The sequence below is a fragment of the Columba livia genome, chromosome 5 (genome assembly GCF_036013475.1).
Source record: "Columba livia isolate bColLiv1 breed racing homer chromosome 5, bColLiv1.pat.W.v2, whole genome shotgun sequence".
Lineage (NCBI taxonomy): Eukaryota > Metazoa > Chordata > Aves > Columbiformes > Columbidae > Columba > Columba livia.
This window is the reverse complement of record NC_088606.1, coordinates 20758020-20774754: the sequence shown is the minus strand read 5'-3', so window position 1 is coordinate 20774754 and position 16735 is coordinate 20758020. Positions and strand designations below refer to the sequence as shown.

General features: G+C 36.6%; 1 long non-coding RNA gene across 6 annotated transcripts in view; it reads right to left on the bottom strand.

Moving 5' to 3' along the window:
- Window positions 1-16735, bottom strand: part of LOC110361330 (uncharacterized) — a 79798-nt gene that overhangs the window by 33728 nt on the left and 29335 nt on the right. For 4 of the 6 annotated variants that reach the window (XR_010472834.1, XR_010472833.1, XR_010472835.1 and 1 more), the window contains exon 6: window positions 16342-16464. This is a non-coding gene — a long non-coding RNA (uncharacterized LOC110361330). Of the gene's footprint in view, window positions 1-13770; window positions 15878-16341; window positions 16465-16735 lie in introns of all 6 variants that reach the window. The other 2 variants (XR_010472832.1, XR_010472836.1) reach the window with 2 other exon arrangements.

Genomic DNA, 16735 nt, shown 5'->3' with positions numbered 1-16735 from the left:
CTCCCCCAAGAGCAATCTGACTATGGTGCTCTCAGTTCTATTATCACTTCTGTTCTTGCCAAAGAAAAATGCCAAAAAAATCTTCAGAAATCACAGACATTAGCTCTCAGATGCTTCCAGATGGAGCTTTGGCTCAGCATCTGAAATATTTATTAGTTCATCAACAATATTCTCCTGCAAGACAAACATTTTTTATTTTTCATTTGTAAATTCAGGTACCATAGAAGTTTGGGATTAATGTTATGTGCTATTACAGGTTAACAGAGCAGACAAGGTTTAAAATTAATTAACCTTAGTGGGAAAATATATTCATTAGTATAGCTAAAGAAAACATATAATCTTTAACTTCTTATCCAAGCAGTCAACTTAAAATTAAATTGGCATACCAGTTAGTTAAAGTATTTCAAGCCTTAGAAGGCACTGTGCTTAAAGGTAGGTGCAGTACAGAATGTATTTTTATATCAATGTAACACTCTCTAGTACTTCTAGGCTTGTAATGTCAGAAAAGTAAAAATGATCCAATCAGCTTTGACAAGGTGCTAGTTGCATATGCATAGACTCCGCTTTCCAAATCCTGTCCTCCAGACTGGTCTAATCGCAGCAGCTGTGAGAGCTGGCTTCCAAGTTTGTACAGCCACACAGACATTTCTTCATTCCCAGCTGGCTGAATCAGCATGTTAACACCAGCATCCAGACATTCATACACCAGACTGGTTGAGGATGCAATACCTGGTCTTTCTAAAGCCCAGGATGCTCTTCAATAAACCTGCCAGGCAGGCTGAAACCTAATTAGAAGTTAATTCTGTTGACTTCTTTACCAGAAGACAGAATACTGCCTGCTGATAACTCTGGAGATATCTCATTTTATTACCAAACAAGTTCAACCTTGCTTACAATGAATGAAATTACAGCAAGCAAAGACACAGAAAGCATAAATGTCAAACTGTAACAACAGTCTGATTCCAGAGAGTCCACAATAACAATTGTTGGGTTTATGTTTTTAATGATGGAAAGGTGACGTGTAAGGACAGTAGCTGGTCAGCAAAAATGGTTAGAAACAATGCTTGGATGGTCCTGAATCATGATCACATCCCTCCTCCTCCTTTTCAGCTCAGAGGAACACAACCAGAAAGGAGGATCCTTAATGGCTACAAACTGTTCAACTATAAAAACTATAAGACTCTGACAAGCAGTTTTGGTAAATCAGCATCCCATCCACCTCTCAGGTGCAACCTCATTGGAAGAAGAAATTCAGGGGAAATCTAGTACCTGTGTTTTTATCAACCCACAGGTTAAACTGTATGACATTCTAGAACATTCTTAATATTTCTTCCAAAGCCTGATCCTTCTTATTCCTGATTAGCCACATCTCCCTAAAGTAGCTAAAAGAAGGGTGAATGCTGTTGGCATTGAAAGATCACAAGAATTCACAATGGGTTTCTTTGGGGCTTCGAGAACATTGGTAAAAATTCAGAAATCATTCAAGAAACAGTGTTTTAAGAATAATAAACCAAGAAGTTAAACTTTAGTCCCTGGATAGACAGTGAACAGCCCAATTAAGTGAGAGGGGAGAAAGTTTTAATTAAACAGACAAGACATGACAAACATGGCTAGAAACAAAAGCAGAAGTGAAGTTTCTTTCTGAAGGAAATCCAGTGGTGGATTTTATAAAACAACAAGCACTACTGAACATTTCTTAAATAGATGCCAGAAAAATGAGTCTTCTGGAAAAGGAAGTTTAAATCCTGCAAGTGATTCTGTAATGACATTGGATTATCCTTCCATTTAAGCTTAATAATCAATAAGACAGTGCATAATTTACACTACTGAAACCACAAGCTGCCATAATTTCATTTGCAGCCCTTAGTGAGTCAACTACATAAAATCTTTCTTACTTTTACTGCCTTTAATGCATATTGATCTGATGGTATACAGTATATAAATCTGTCCCTCATCTGCAGAGAGGGAATGAAACCATGTTTACAATTGACAAGACAAACTTGAGTAGTTTAACCTAATCTATCTATCAAATCAAATGCCACTCACACTTTCTGTCGAACTGCTGAAGCATCTCCCTCATTTAACGCATGAACAGTACTAACAGTTACCCAAAAACCTCTGAAGATAAAAGCTAGATAAATTCTGAAGATCCAAAGGAGAAGCAACAAAATAAATGCAAGTGTATAATCAAAGAACAACTTTCATCCTATTTCATATGCATGTATGAAAAAAAAAATCAAGTATAAAACTTAACTTAAAATTAACAAGTACTCTACTAGTTTGTGCATGACACAAGAAGATATGATGAACATAATTAGTGCTTTCTTCCTGATCCAAGCTGACTGAGACTAAAGATGATTGGTGTCTCATGAGTGGTTGGCAATTTGCAGGAAAACACACAGTGGGAAAGTACTGTATTTTTCCTAGATTTCACCCTATCCAGCTACCTACACAAAGCTTCACTTTACTGTCAGTCTCAGAGCTGTCATCAAGGAATGAATGGGCAGGGAAAGCCATTTCCATTTTGTCACAGTATAAAGTGTTGGATCCAAACCTATACAGATACTTGTGTTACCTAATATGGTTGTCCTCTTATTACTAAAACATTTCTTGCAAACTGACACTTTTCATCTGCATTTAGAAAAGCCTGCTCCAAAGGAAAAGTTCTGTGAATTTCCTTTCAAACTATGCCTCTACTAGGATGGATCACATGTAGAAAGAGTGTAAATAATTGTTTGTGTCAGTTGTAAACTAAATTATTTACAAATACTTCTTGGCATTATTTAAGCACTGCTAAGTGTTTGTCTTACTGAGTAATGACAAAGATGGGACAGACCTTGTTTTTAGCTGTCATGATCCATGAGCCATGTATCTTCCCAAGATGTTTCAGTTTATGAACATCTCTTGTACTACAGCTGCACTGGGCTTGGTTTGAGCCATGTTTCCTGAAACGCAGAATTACTAATTAACATAGCCAAGAGCCATTTCAGGCTCTTTCTGTTAAGTTCTAGGAAATAATCTGAAACTGTGTGAGTTGTTTGAGCAAAAAAAAAGGGCTTGGATTAGTTTTCAAGGAAAATCAACAACCTCAAAGCAAAAGTTAACTAAAATACCCTAAGAAATCATCTCCACATGTAGCAAAACAGTAAATAATTTCAGATACATTAAGTTAATTTGAAGACTACACTTTCTCTGGAACACCTGCAGTTTCAGAAGAAATTCCCAACACACAAGAGCTTTCATTAGGAGCTTTATCTTGAGGCATCCATGAACTTCCGGTCTCTTCTTATCCTACTGGTGTTTAGGCACCCATCTTCTCAAAGACACATTTCATGTTACTTCTTAAATCTAGCTCACACATTCATCTCAGTGCCTTAATTTTCTCAGTCTACTCTACTAGTAGATAAAATAGGAGGTTATAAAAAAAGCCTTGTACCTCCATAAACCTGGGCCATGATCTCCTGCAGTTTCAATAGTTACTACTTCACTTTCTCATAGGGGTCAGTTCAGCCCACCAGAGAAGAGAGGCCAAATTGCAGGACCAAATTCTGACTTCAAATTTTCAATCTGTCACTGAAATCAGCTTTAAGCATTTTACTAAGGGAGATTCAAAGCATTGCATACCTTGTAACCACTACAGAATGGCTGTACCAAATAATAAAATTACAAAATCTCAAAATCAACAACTAAACATGATAGAGACTAGTATCAGCTCATCTGCTGATGTTTTTCTGCCCCATCCAGTGCCAGAGGAAGCTTCATGCTGAGTACACAGAGTTTTGACTCATATTACCAGGAAGGCTGGAAGGAGAGGCCTCCCCAAGCTTCTGAATGCATCTGATTTCTGCTCACACAAAGACATCAATGTTCTGAGATAAATTAGCCCCTGGAATGTTTTTGTTTTTAGAACTGTGTTCTGAAAACACAATGTTTGTCACACATCTGGAAAAAGTGTGCATAGGTTAAGGATGGAGATGGGAAAGCCTTGAGAAAACAAAACATGAAAAGGAGCAGACTGGGTGGGAAAGCTGCTGCAGACTAAGTGAGGGGGTGAAAAGGGACTGTCCAATCAGGAGGGTGTCTTGTAGAGAAGCTTACAAAGATAGCATTTTTTTCTGGGGCTCGGAGATGCTTTGCTTGACACACATCACTCCCCAGCAGAGTGGGTGGACAGCTAGATTGAGATTTTTATGAAAGTGAAATCTTTAAGATATAAATACATACAGAAGACCACAGAAATTCTTCAGTTTTTTTGTTCGTTTGTTTTGTTTGGGTTTTTTTTGTTTCATTTTTTGTTTGTTAGCTGGGGGGCAGTTGTTGCTGGGGGGCAGTTGTTGCTGGTGGTGTTTTTGCTTTGCTTGTTTGTTTGTTTTAGGGTCATCTTTTGTTGCTAGAGAAATGGCACACTACATTCTTGATGTAGAATATAACAGATTGGAGAAAATAAAGAAGTCACAGAGACTTTAAGTGCCACCTTCCTCTAGTTTGCTCTTTTGTCTGGGATCTTCATAACTGTACTTAGTAGAGAACAGGAAGTCTGAACAAACAATATATGGGGTGTACTGTGGTACATAGCATTCCCAGAATCTCCAATGCACTGCCTGCTGCAGCCTTATCTCCAGTCTATCACCAGAACTCAAGCCTGCATCTTATATACTGCTGATAGTTATGGATTTCTCCACAGTTCTTGTGGCCCTTCCCAATAACAAGTACTCCTTACTACCAGTGAAGCTGAAGCTTGTTTCTACTCAGCATACTAATGCTATTGCTAAAAAAAGCATCTCCCTTGGCTTTCTGACCTCACAGTTAATTCCACATGATCTGACCATTGCCATTTGTAAAGCCCTGCGCACATCTTTCTCTTATTTCTATATATACAGAAAAATAAAAGTAGGTGGCCATCTAGCATGGGTACAAATGTGCTTTACAATGAAATGGGGAATAAGAAGCATGTTGATCATATATAAATACAAAAAAAATAAGTCGTGTGGTAGGGCAATAATTAGCAGCCAACAAGCTCAAGGAAGCATGCTTGCTATTTACTAGCTTGGAGATATTATTGTAAGGCAAGAAAAAAATCTGATCTATAAACAAGACTGAAAAGAAAGAAAAGGTCAAAAACTAATCTTCTTTCATCACAATTATGCCAGATAAGTTATCAATATGTGAAAGGACTCCAAGCCCAATAGTAAATCTCTGTGTAAAAATAAATTCCACAACTGGGAAAATAACTTAAAGCACATAGCAATATAATGTACACAGAGAGAAAAAAAAAAAAAAAAAGAAGGTAAAAGCATAGTCTATTTAACACTCTAGTAAGGATTAGCAGTTGACTTACAAGTAACAGGATCTTGACAACAAATTTTAAGGCCAGAGGTGAGTTATAGGTCGTCTGCATTCTATAATCTTCGGAAAAAAAAAAAAAAAAAAAAAAAAAAAAGCCTATTTATTGTTTTCCTTACTGGTTAGCTAAGTTTCCTAATCTATCTTCTCTCATGTCCCATCCCCAAGTTAGAGTCTTGATTGTTGAGAAGCCTGATCCTGGTGTCTACCTCCCCAGCACATTACACAAGAAATGTCCAACCTCAACAAAGCCACCAGCACGGCAAACAGAAATCCCAGTCTGTGACAAAAAATACTGGGGACAGAGAGATAGAGGCAACACAACATACCCATACATGGCATCTATCCAGAATGCAGGACTGACAGCTAGAGATGGGTCAGCTCGTGAAAAGACTGAACTCCTAAAGCCGAGCTTAAATGGGGTTCCTGGGCCCATTGCAAGGTTGGATGCCCCATGTGAGACAAGTCAGGGTCACTGAAGTCTATTAGTACCCTCAGGACCCTGTTACGATAAGATATTGTTGCTACCTCTTAGTGTGGTGGGCAGGAAGGATTTGGAGGAAACAAAACAAACAAGCAAATAAAACACCACAAACAAACCCCAAAAAAAGCTCAATTCTCTGCCTGTTTCTTCTTATACCTAAGTTTTTGTGCTGTTCATCTTCTATGTGCTGAGGACACATGGTCTACATACCTTTAAAGGAAAACACAGACTTAGTCCTTTAAGAAAAAAAAACTCAAGTGCAAATAGTCCTGCAGGTCATCTCCCTAATGCCTAATTGTTTGAACAGCTGTGCATCAAAGCTAGCAGAATTAAGGGTCTCCTTTTGTTAGCTGTGAGTCATTTTAAGTAAAAGTCTGAAAATGTCATAACATTTTGTATTTAATCTATACAAGTGCAGATTCAATGGGATGTGTGAGGCAAATATCTCTTTTGTAATGTTTTTAATCTCTCTCCATTTACAGTGAACAACTGGATTCATGGTGGGTTTTTGTATATTTGTATTTTTTGGACAATTAATTCCCAGTAGATACAGTTTAACTGGTGATAACATCAACGGAAATGGTATTGTTGCCAAGGGTTCAGGAGCTTATAGTCTCATTTCATATCTTAGCACATCTGAACAGTCTCAGGTTACAGTTTAACTGTAGTTATGGCCTGCAGAGCTGTACTTCCTTAGACATAAACAGATCCCACCACAGATCAAGCCACTGCTAATTTTTCTCAGAACCATCATTGTCAAAAGTGTGACTGCATGAGAGGGCCTGGAAGAAAATGTAGAACATGGAGACAGTTCCCCATGATTGTACTGTAAAGATTGCTAATATTATCATAAGTATTAAGATTTAAAATAACTTTTTGGCTATGTTTTGGTTTTCATTTGCTTTCTACTCCTAACACTCCATTTATTTCCTAAATTAGATGACGCCATAACCCATGTTTATAATCAAAGAAAAAAATACAATGATTATGCTTTTAAAAGGAGGGATCTTAATGCATGGTTGTTTCATCCTCTTCATGAAAAGGCAACCATGACACCAAATCCCTGGCCATGGATCTGTAAGAGAATGCTACCGTCCCGAGCCTGCTGGCACAGGAGAGAAGCTGTGTCAGAGGCACATGCCACCTCCCACTAAGGTCACAACTTGTCTTTTGGTTGCTATTGAAGTAGCGCAAGGCAAAATTAAACTTGCCATCTTTAACTACTTTGAGGCTTTGACATACACAAAGAAGCAACCCACTTGCCTGTCTTGTAGCCATGCTGTGAATAACAAGAAAATTTCTGCCACTTTCTCACTTCCGGAGTTAAAAACAACTTTACTCTGGCATTATATACATCTGAGTTTTTCCTGGGTCTGCTGTGTACTGTGCCTCAGAAGTTGATCCCTGAAATACTTCACAGAACCTGAGAGAAAGATTTAAGCTGTTCTTTGAAAGAAATGTAAATATAACGCTTCATTAGGTGGATTCAGGCAAAATTACCTTTCTGTTTAAAATGGCAACCATGATCATTTAAAACCTGAAGTAACAAAAGTGGGGTAAGACCAATGTATAAAAAGTAACATGAATACTTGTTTTAGGTGGGAAGACTTTTTTGTTTGGTTGGTTTGGTTTGTTTGTTTTTTTTTTTCAGATGAGATTATCAAAGTATTGGAAGAATACAAGGAAAGCTAGCCAGACTTTCTCAGACATTGATGAAGTGAGACTTAGGATAAGATTTTTACTAGTCTTGGGCAGTCAAAACTCAGGAGCTGGAGGCTGACTTCACCAATATGATGAAACTAGCTTTAAATCCTTCATATGATCACTATGATATCATTGATGTACTTCGTATTTTTTTTTTGTTCTTTGCCTAGTTTCTTTGTTACCTTTTAGGACATGACAGAATCCATTATCAGTCTTCTTCTGTTGATGCCTTCCCCCACCTCAAGAAAACTGGATTTCATAAAAATTAGTAAGAATCAAGAAGCTACGTTTTTTTAAGATAAGTAGAAAATGTCATTGAGCTGTGTCATAAAATCTTGGGAGTTTGAGACAGTAGTTTCATGAGACTATACGGGACTATATGGCTGAGCAGAAAGCATCATGAAGTGTTGTGAGAGGTGAGGTCCAATACGCTGATGGGCAGCTACACTTTAAAGGAAGGAGGCTTGAATGAAATAAAGCAAAACCACAATTGATTCTGAAATCAACTGACGGTTAGCAATTCATCTAGCTATGAAGATCATCTTCGCAGGTTTCCAAGTTCTGTTTTACATATTGTATTCACAGTACTTTTATGACAATCATAGGAAGTGATAAACTTTTTTTATTGCTCTTCAGAAGCACTAGTGTGTCCAATTAGCTACAGTTTTCTCTAATTAGCTGGGAAATACACATCATAGTTAATTACACTGTACACCATTTGAGAGGCTGGAAATAATTAAACATGTTCTTGTTATTCAACTGGCCTGGAAAAAGTAAACACATTTCAAGCACTACTCCTGAAATAATCTTTCTAATGCTTACAGGCATTTACATCAAAACTTTCATAAAAGCCTGAATATGTTGTCAGAAATACACAGCAACAGCCGAAACAGTAAGCTGTGTGCGCCTACAAAATATGTATTCTTCCTTTAAAGGAAGAAAATACATACCTCTGTGGAAAAAAAACCAAAAAAACCCCAAAGTGACTATGTGAACAACATGAATGTAATAACAACAAAGAATACTTAGTATAAGCAGCGATATATAAGCACTGAAACTACAAAAAACACACAACTTTGAAAATCAAGCCAGCAAAATTTTCTACTTCGGATTTGCCGAGTAATTATAATTCAACAAATAGTTTCACTGCAAAATAGCGCACTGTGATATCTGAACAATAGATGATCTATTTTAGATAACTTCATTCTTGATAGCCCTGCCCTAAATATCCTCAGATGCAGCTGCAGCTTTATTTTCACTAAAGGCCAGAGCCTGTAAAGGACTTAGGTGATTAAAAAAACCTGGGCATAGAAACTTCAGCTCAGGTTTCCCATAGAGGACATTCAGAGAGCCAGACCCCTCACAGCAGCATGCCAGCAGGTATTGGGGGCAGAACAGAAACCAATCACTGTCTCCCAGTTCAGCAATTACAGGCTGAGAATTAGCCAACAGGGATACTCTGTGGTCAGGAGCACATGAGCACTTGCAGTTCCTGATCTCCAGCCCTGGGCATCCTTCTGGAAAAAGAAACTCTGTTTCTTCCTTTCCTCACACTGAAGTGGGAAGAAGTCATGTTTTACTTTAAAAATAACCTACAGGTCTGGGTCATCACTGTGGAAGTGTATCCTTTAACAATCAAGTCTGTCCTGAATTGACTGTGATGTATGTCTATGACCTCCTCAACTGGTCTGCTCACCTCTACTTCAGGTGCACCAAGCATTAGATACTTTGCAAGTGGACTCTTGCAGAATAATCATTCTTTTATAAGAAATCTACAGAGGACAGGAAAGAGATTTTAGGAAATTTCTTTACACTGAAGGCAGCTCTTAGATCCATATAGGAGACAGAAGTTATATTTTGTGAAGAATTTCCTAATCCTCCAGACCACCCGGGAAGGGAAGTTTTACCCACGGGTGACACAAGGGAGGGAGAATTACTGTGGCTGATTAAACTTTAAAAGTGCTATTAATTTATGGAGTGGGATTGAACACAACAGAAACAGAAAGCAAAACTTCATTGTTATGAAATTGGTAGAATGAGATTTTTTAGCATTGTGATGATTTTTGTTTTCCCCCTACAAAATGAAACTTTGCAAACTGTGCCAAATATAAGAAATGCAGTTTTAACAGAATCATACATTTAAATAAAATATGATTACCTCAAAATTTCTTTGTCCTGGATTATTTCTTAACTCTTTCAAGAGATGCATTCTGGATAGTCACAACATTTACATTTAAGTCTGCTTGTCAGAGTATTTACAAAGGTTAACAGATGAAGCAGACAACTAGAACAAAAGATCTTTCTTCATTGGGTATTTGAAATCAGCTTTTAGAACCCAATATCTCTGATGGTTTGTGAAACGTGGGGATATGTCTACTGTGAACATTAGCAGGAAACCTCTTGCTTCAGCTTGCCATTAAGAATGAAGCAAATCAAATACAAAATCGGTTGCTAGAGACATTGCAAATTTGAAATAATCCATTCTTCTTTGAAGTTAAGACAAATGTAATTTAACCATCTTATAAAACATTTTTCTATTTAAAACTGTCATTTTTATAATCTGACTTTTTTCATGAATTGACAGTTAATTAAAAGAAAAAGAAATTTAAACATGAAACAAATATGCCTCCACAGTCATAATTTGAACTTCAACCAGTAACAAAATCAAATGTCAACAATTAAATGTGTTCAACCTAAAACAATATAAATATTAGAAGAGGCATTTTCTTCTGTTCGTTCTGTTCATTTGAACTTCTAAATATTATTATCTCAAATTATTGATTGTATACAAATTAAAAGCATTTCTACTTAATTGAAACCATTCATGAACCACCAGACTCTTTTATAACACCATGCAAGGAGAAAATAAAAAAGTGTAAATAATTTTTATTTTACTGCAATGAGAGTGAAACTGTGTAAAAGCTCCCTGAACAGAACCAAGACAATTTTGGTCAGTAAAGTGAAAGCAAAATAGTCGTGATTTAAGGATGATTCATTTTGCTGTAAATACTTTTTTCCACTATTGTAATTGAAATACAGAATACAGCTCCGGTGACATAGGTACATATAGCAACAATCTAACTGAAAAGCACACTGAAATCACTAATGCTCCCTTTAACCTCAAAGTATGGCCTACCTGTAGATGTGCAATTATGTTTGCTTTCACATGCAAAGTACACTCTGTGCATTATCAGCTAAAGAACATGCAGCAGAATGTACATAAGCAACTTTATTTTAAAATGAAATTTGTAGCAGCTGCCTACAAACTCATCTATATGTTACGAAAGTATATTGGCTGTTACTTCTTTGTTCATTCATATATAGCAAAGACATATTAGAATTAACTGAAAAAATACAGAGGATAGTATTATTTTTGTAGAGTTTTAATCTTAATAACAGTGTTGTAATTTATTATATTGGAACCATAGATGAGTAATTTGGTGGTTTCCTCTTAAAATATAACTTAACCTGATGTAGCAATGTTAAATGAGCTTGGTGTATTAACAACCACCCTGTTGTATTTGTTGCTGTTTTATTATATTTAAAACAAACTTGCAAGTGACAAGAACAAAATAAGAGATCGTCAGATTCTAATTGCTCCTGCAAGGCACTTAACAAAACTTCTCGCCTAGTCTAGCAATGCCAAGCATAACAGATCAGCAAATTTACTGAACGTCCACATTTCCCTTAATGGAAGGAAAAGGAGTGCAAACTGAACATCTCATCAGTACGCTCCAGTCCAGCAGATTTATGTGAAGTCAAAAACTTCCGGAAGAGGATGTTCAGACTTTGACCTCTGGCAGCAGGTCAGGGTATCTTACACACCTGGGAGTCCACAGAGGGCCCATGAAGCAGAGGAGCTTTCTTACACAAAGCCCTAGGTAAAAGCTATAACACTTTCAGCTTTAAAAGAGTGTTTCTCAACCCTGATTTTGTTCTTAAATGTAAATAATGATCACATGAACTTCCATATCTATCAATCCTATAGGGGATGTAGGCTGACAGTCTTTTTGTTATTTTATGAGGGACTGAAGGTAGTGATATTGATTTAAAGAAACTTGGAGGATGAGGGGCTGCTGAAGTGAGGCCTTTGCAACAACAAATAATAGTGTTGGGGTTGTGACAAATAATACAGTAGCAGCAATTTAATGAAGCATTTCTTTCTGTACATTAGTTAAAAATTAATTTAGAACCCATGAGCCTGATCCTGATTTCAAGAAAATCAATGTTTAAACACACATTGAATTGTTCAAAGAAGAGATAAACTTCTAAATTATTGACCACTGCTGCTTAAGTCATCTGTTTGCAGTTCAGGTGTCTGGTTTCCTAAGGGATTTTAGAAAGATTCAGTCTTTCCTTATCTCAAACACTGAGCAAACTCAGACAGACTCAGACATAATCTGTACTGCAGCAGGATCAGTCTGACAAACCAAGGAGATGCATCATGCCCACGATGCTCTGGATTTTTCTAACACACAGAATTACACTAAATAGCACATGCTTCAGTCTTTCTCTCCCAGCTTTTAAGAGCAAGCAGATCCAGTTCTGACCATGCTAGATCATCATTTCCTCTCCATACCAGCAACAGAAGGATGCTTATTCCTAAACAAATAGTCATGTCTCCAGCCTCTTCTTAGTCACCTTTCAGACTGCCAGTCCTTCAAGATCTCTCTATTTTAGTAGCGTTGTCACATATGCAATTGCTTAAGGCTAGGGGAGATTAGAATTTTGTAGGAAGAGGAAATATTTGTCATTGAAATGAGTGATAACTGAAAAGTCCAGCTTTCTCAGATAGAAAAGAAAAAGGCTTCTTTTTAAGGACAAAAGAATGGTTCCTGTGTAAAAGTTTGTCTGCTTTTTCCAGCTACAGTCAGTTTAGCTTCAGGTAGTCCAACAAAAATTCTTCCTATGCAACATTAGGATTCCTTGAATTAGAAGTGACAATAGTAGGATATATCTGGTAAATAGTAGCTAAGACTTTTCAGATGTAATGAGGTGAAACCTAATTTTCACACTTAGAACAGCATATTTAGGGACAATAAAGTCAGTTTTGTTCCTCACATTTTGAAGATATTTTCATTTTGTCTGCTTATTCAATTCCTTTTTGTACATACTGATAGGATTAGGTGTCCCCTGTTTTTATAAATCAGGGTAGTTGTGTATCAATCAGCAGAAAAGGCAGATTTATGCTTACTAAGAATTTGAAGGAGACTGTATAATTAGCTGAAAAGCAGGAACAGAAGAGATAATTTCATTGCAGAGCAGAGCATAATAAAAATTCACTAACTTTTTTTGTTAAAATATACATCTTCTGAATTGCTCCTTTAGAAGACTAGATGGTGAATTTAGGTAACTGACTGAGGCCAGCAGGATAACAAAATAATATCAAGTTAAAACACCACAAAAACAATAAGAAAGGATTCTTTAATATTTCCAATAGAGTTGGTCCAAAAACAATAATAAAATTTCATTTTAAACATGGCCCAATATAAAATAAGCCTTACTTATCTATTATCTGATTCTGACTGGTTTACTACTTTACTAGCTGTATCTTTAAAATAATTATATGTTTAAGTATCCTTACCAGCAGTATGTTCTTACCTGTAATCACTGTGAGTAGAATAGATGTGGGAGTAAAATAAGATTTCCTGTCTTGTAAATAGATAGTTTGCCTTTTCACTATTATTTTTTTTTTTTTTACTTTAAGTCACAGCAACCTGACAAACAATTTTCTGACAATCAAAATATTTTGTTTTGCTGAATTTTGAATTTTTTTTTCAGACTTTTGTTCTCCAGTAAAAGAGTAACTTAGCTTGGTAGAACAAAAGTTATGTAGTCCTGTTTCTTGTCTTCAGTGCTGACCAAGGAAGATACCAGGGGAGTTGAGTCATCTACAGTACAATATAGAAACAGGGTTAATTTTATTAAGGATGTGCTTTCTTAGTATAATTTATCAACTTCCTCTGATCCACAGTTCAAGGCCTTCCTGAGTAGCAGGTTGTATCTTATGTTTATTAGCCTTTGATAGGTTAATCTTCTCTGAGTCTGCTTAATGAGTTTAAATTTATGTAAATTTTTTTGCATTGGTAACACACTATAGTAACAGGTTACACATATTAATACTTTTTTGTGCAAAAAAAAAATTGTTTGGTGTGAACCTACTATATGAAAACTTAATTTGATTTCTCTTGCTTCCGGTATTCAGAGAAGCAGTGAATAGTCATTGCATAGAAACATACCTTCTCCAAGCAAATAATGCTGCTTTTGATCTTGTAATTTCCTTCTTATTTGTGCCTTTTTTGTCTTGTATAACCCAAATCTATTTGTATGCTCTTAATATGGGAGCCATTTGTTCCTTTAATCAACCTTCTCTCATTTCAATGCGCCTTGTCTTGGTTTACTGTATTCTATTTTAAGATAAGAAGACCAGAAATTAATTCAGTGTTGAATCTGTGAGCACTCTGCCAACATATACAGTAACACAATTATATTTTCCACTTCATACTCAGTCCCATTCCTAGTACTTCCTAAGTTTTGATTTTTTTTTTTTTTTTCTTTTAAGCTTTTTTTAATGTTGGAACTTGACAAGATTAAATATGTTAACACTTGTAAAAGGCCTTCTTTTCTTTCTAGAGAGGAGTAAAGGAGGAATAATATTTGACATAAAATATTTCAAATTTAGATCTATAAGATCTTAAACTAAAAAAAGATACCCTGTTAAATGGAAATCTTGCTGTAGACAGTGTGATCAAAATGAGTAAGAACAACAAATAATGTAGATAATATATTTAGCTAATTTATTGAAAAGAGTTGCAAAACAACTGCATAGTTACCTTCACAGAATCCCTCCATCACACTGGCATTTTCAGACTGTCTTTTCCTACCAACATTGTATTTGGGTATATTTTTCAGCATCTGTGCTATCTTTTCTTTTCTACCTAAACAAAGGAAAGCTTTCAATTCTCACAAGAAGGTACAGTAAACAATAATAATAATAAAAAAATTAACTAAATAACTAAACAAATAAATAAAAAATACTCTCCTGTCACATGCTGAATGCCTTTTGTGCTCTTCAATCTCCCTTTTTGGAGACTGGAACTGGATGAATTATTAGCTTGTGTCAACATTCCCATGTCTTTTCTGGGAAGAAACTATTTATCTTGTTATCTTGTTCTCTGTAGTGCTTGCTTGGCTCCTGGTCTGCCCTTCCCCACCATGGAATTTGCACCACATGCCTGTGCAGAGGGGAGCAGCGCCTGGGCTGCCAAAGCTGCACACGTCACCCCTGCTTCCTGGCCGTTGGCCTCTTCACACCCAAAAGCAAGAAGGAAGCATTGGATCTCTTGACTAATCACCAGTGTGATTCCTATCTTTGAAATAACCTATGCTGTTAATCAGAATTTTTCCTTCAAAGACTTGTTCTACATTCTCTGACTCTGTGAAGCCTGTTCACAGAAATGATATTTGAAGATAACTGTCAATGGCCTTTTTAATTTTATTTGAACCATACATTTAGATGAAAAGAATAAAAATATTCTTCCATTAAAAAGAAAAGGAAATCGGTTAGCTGACACTTAAGAGTTTTATCAGGTCTTCAGTGATCTGTAGAAAGTTAAATATTTGTTTTGCAAAGCAAATTCCACAGCACATTCATCACCACTGCTCAGCATTATGAGATATGATTTAGCATTGGGAGCACAAGACAGAAGTCAGGGTCTGGCACTCCACTGCAAATACAGATGTTGATTCTCCTTCTGACCTAGAAAATGCCACTTCAAGTCTTTCATCTAACAGATTTAAGTAGGATACAATTATTTTTACCTGTATCAAATGGAGCTTGTGAAAATCATGTTTTACCTGGCTATTATAAGGGTGTACAATGGGAGTGAAGGTGTACTATCTTTTCTCTCAGGATGTTTAGTCACGTTTGGTGGTGTGATATCAGAGAGCTGATAAACATGGTAAATGCTCAATATTGGCTATTCTGCTCATCTATCAATGGTTATTATGATTATTACCTTTGCAGCAAGGAGAACGGAACACATTTTAATATAAACTGTATTTTTGTTTTAACATATTAGCATAAACTAAGTCGCAGGTAGATGCTTCTGCTGAGGTGCTGGCCTCAAGATGGGTAGCTGTGCCTACCACTAGAGTACAGCCAGCATCCCCCAGCTTTTTCTGGCAAATGGACAAGATATATCTGCTTTAATATCATCTCTTTGGAAAGGGCCTCTGTAGTTGCTGGTCGCTTAAGGTACAGGAAGGAGGAAGGAGGTAGGCGTACAGGCACGTGTGCATTCACACACACACACAGAGCTGCTGGAGGGGAGGGGTGCTTGAGTCCTGCGGAGACCAAGGTAGATATGTCACTTGTACAGTCAGGGTTACCCTGTAAAATTGTTTTGCCTCTGTGATCTCCCTTTTGAGAGGGGAATTTCTAAATTAGGCCAATGAAGGCCTTAAAAGTACAAACTGGTTTTTAATTCATATTTACACTGAAGCCTTAGCACACTATTCCAGTAGCATAAAGGACTATAAAATTAAAATAATTATATTTACAGCCACTGTAAGGCCTCTTTTTAATGTGAAAATGACAGAAATGAGAAGCAGGCATGTTTACAAAGTACTTTGAAGGGAGCCTTGTTTTATAAATTGTGAAACGTTATAATTTTTCAACTCACTATCTACTGAAGGTGTCTTCAGTCTTTCCTCTTTTTGTTGTGAGGAAAGGTTTGGCTGCAATCTCTTTACACTTTTAGCTGACAGAACTATAAGACCTTGCCATCCACAACACTATCCCTACTAACCTGATGAGCATGCTGGGCAGGCTTGCTCCTGCCAGATCCTTCACCACCCCAAAGACTGTCAAGCCTCTTGTCACTCACATATTTTGAAGTGTGGCAGCTCCAGCAGAGGGTGTAGAGGGGAAGCTGAAATGGTACAAGACATGGGAATAAATTAGGAAAAGAAGGGTAAAAGAATGAATATGAGAAGGACTTTTCTAATGATACCACACAATAAACTACAGAATAATGATCCACAGAATGCTAAAACGCACTGGTAAATTAATTGGAAATGCTGTAATGATCAGTTACACTTCAAGCATAGCTTTAACTTCCTTAGACCAGTTCTAAAATTCTTTAAGCAGTCATTAGTGCAGGTCTTGAAACTAATAAGATTTTTTTTTTCTTTATGCTAGAT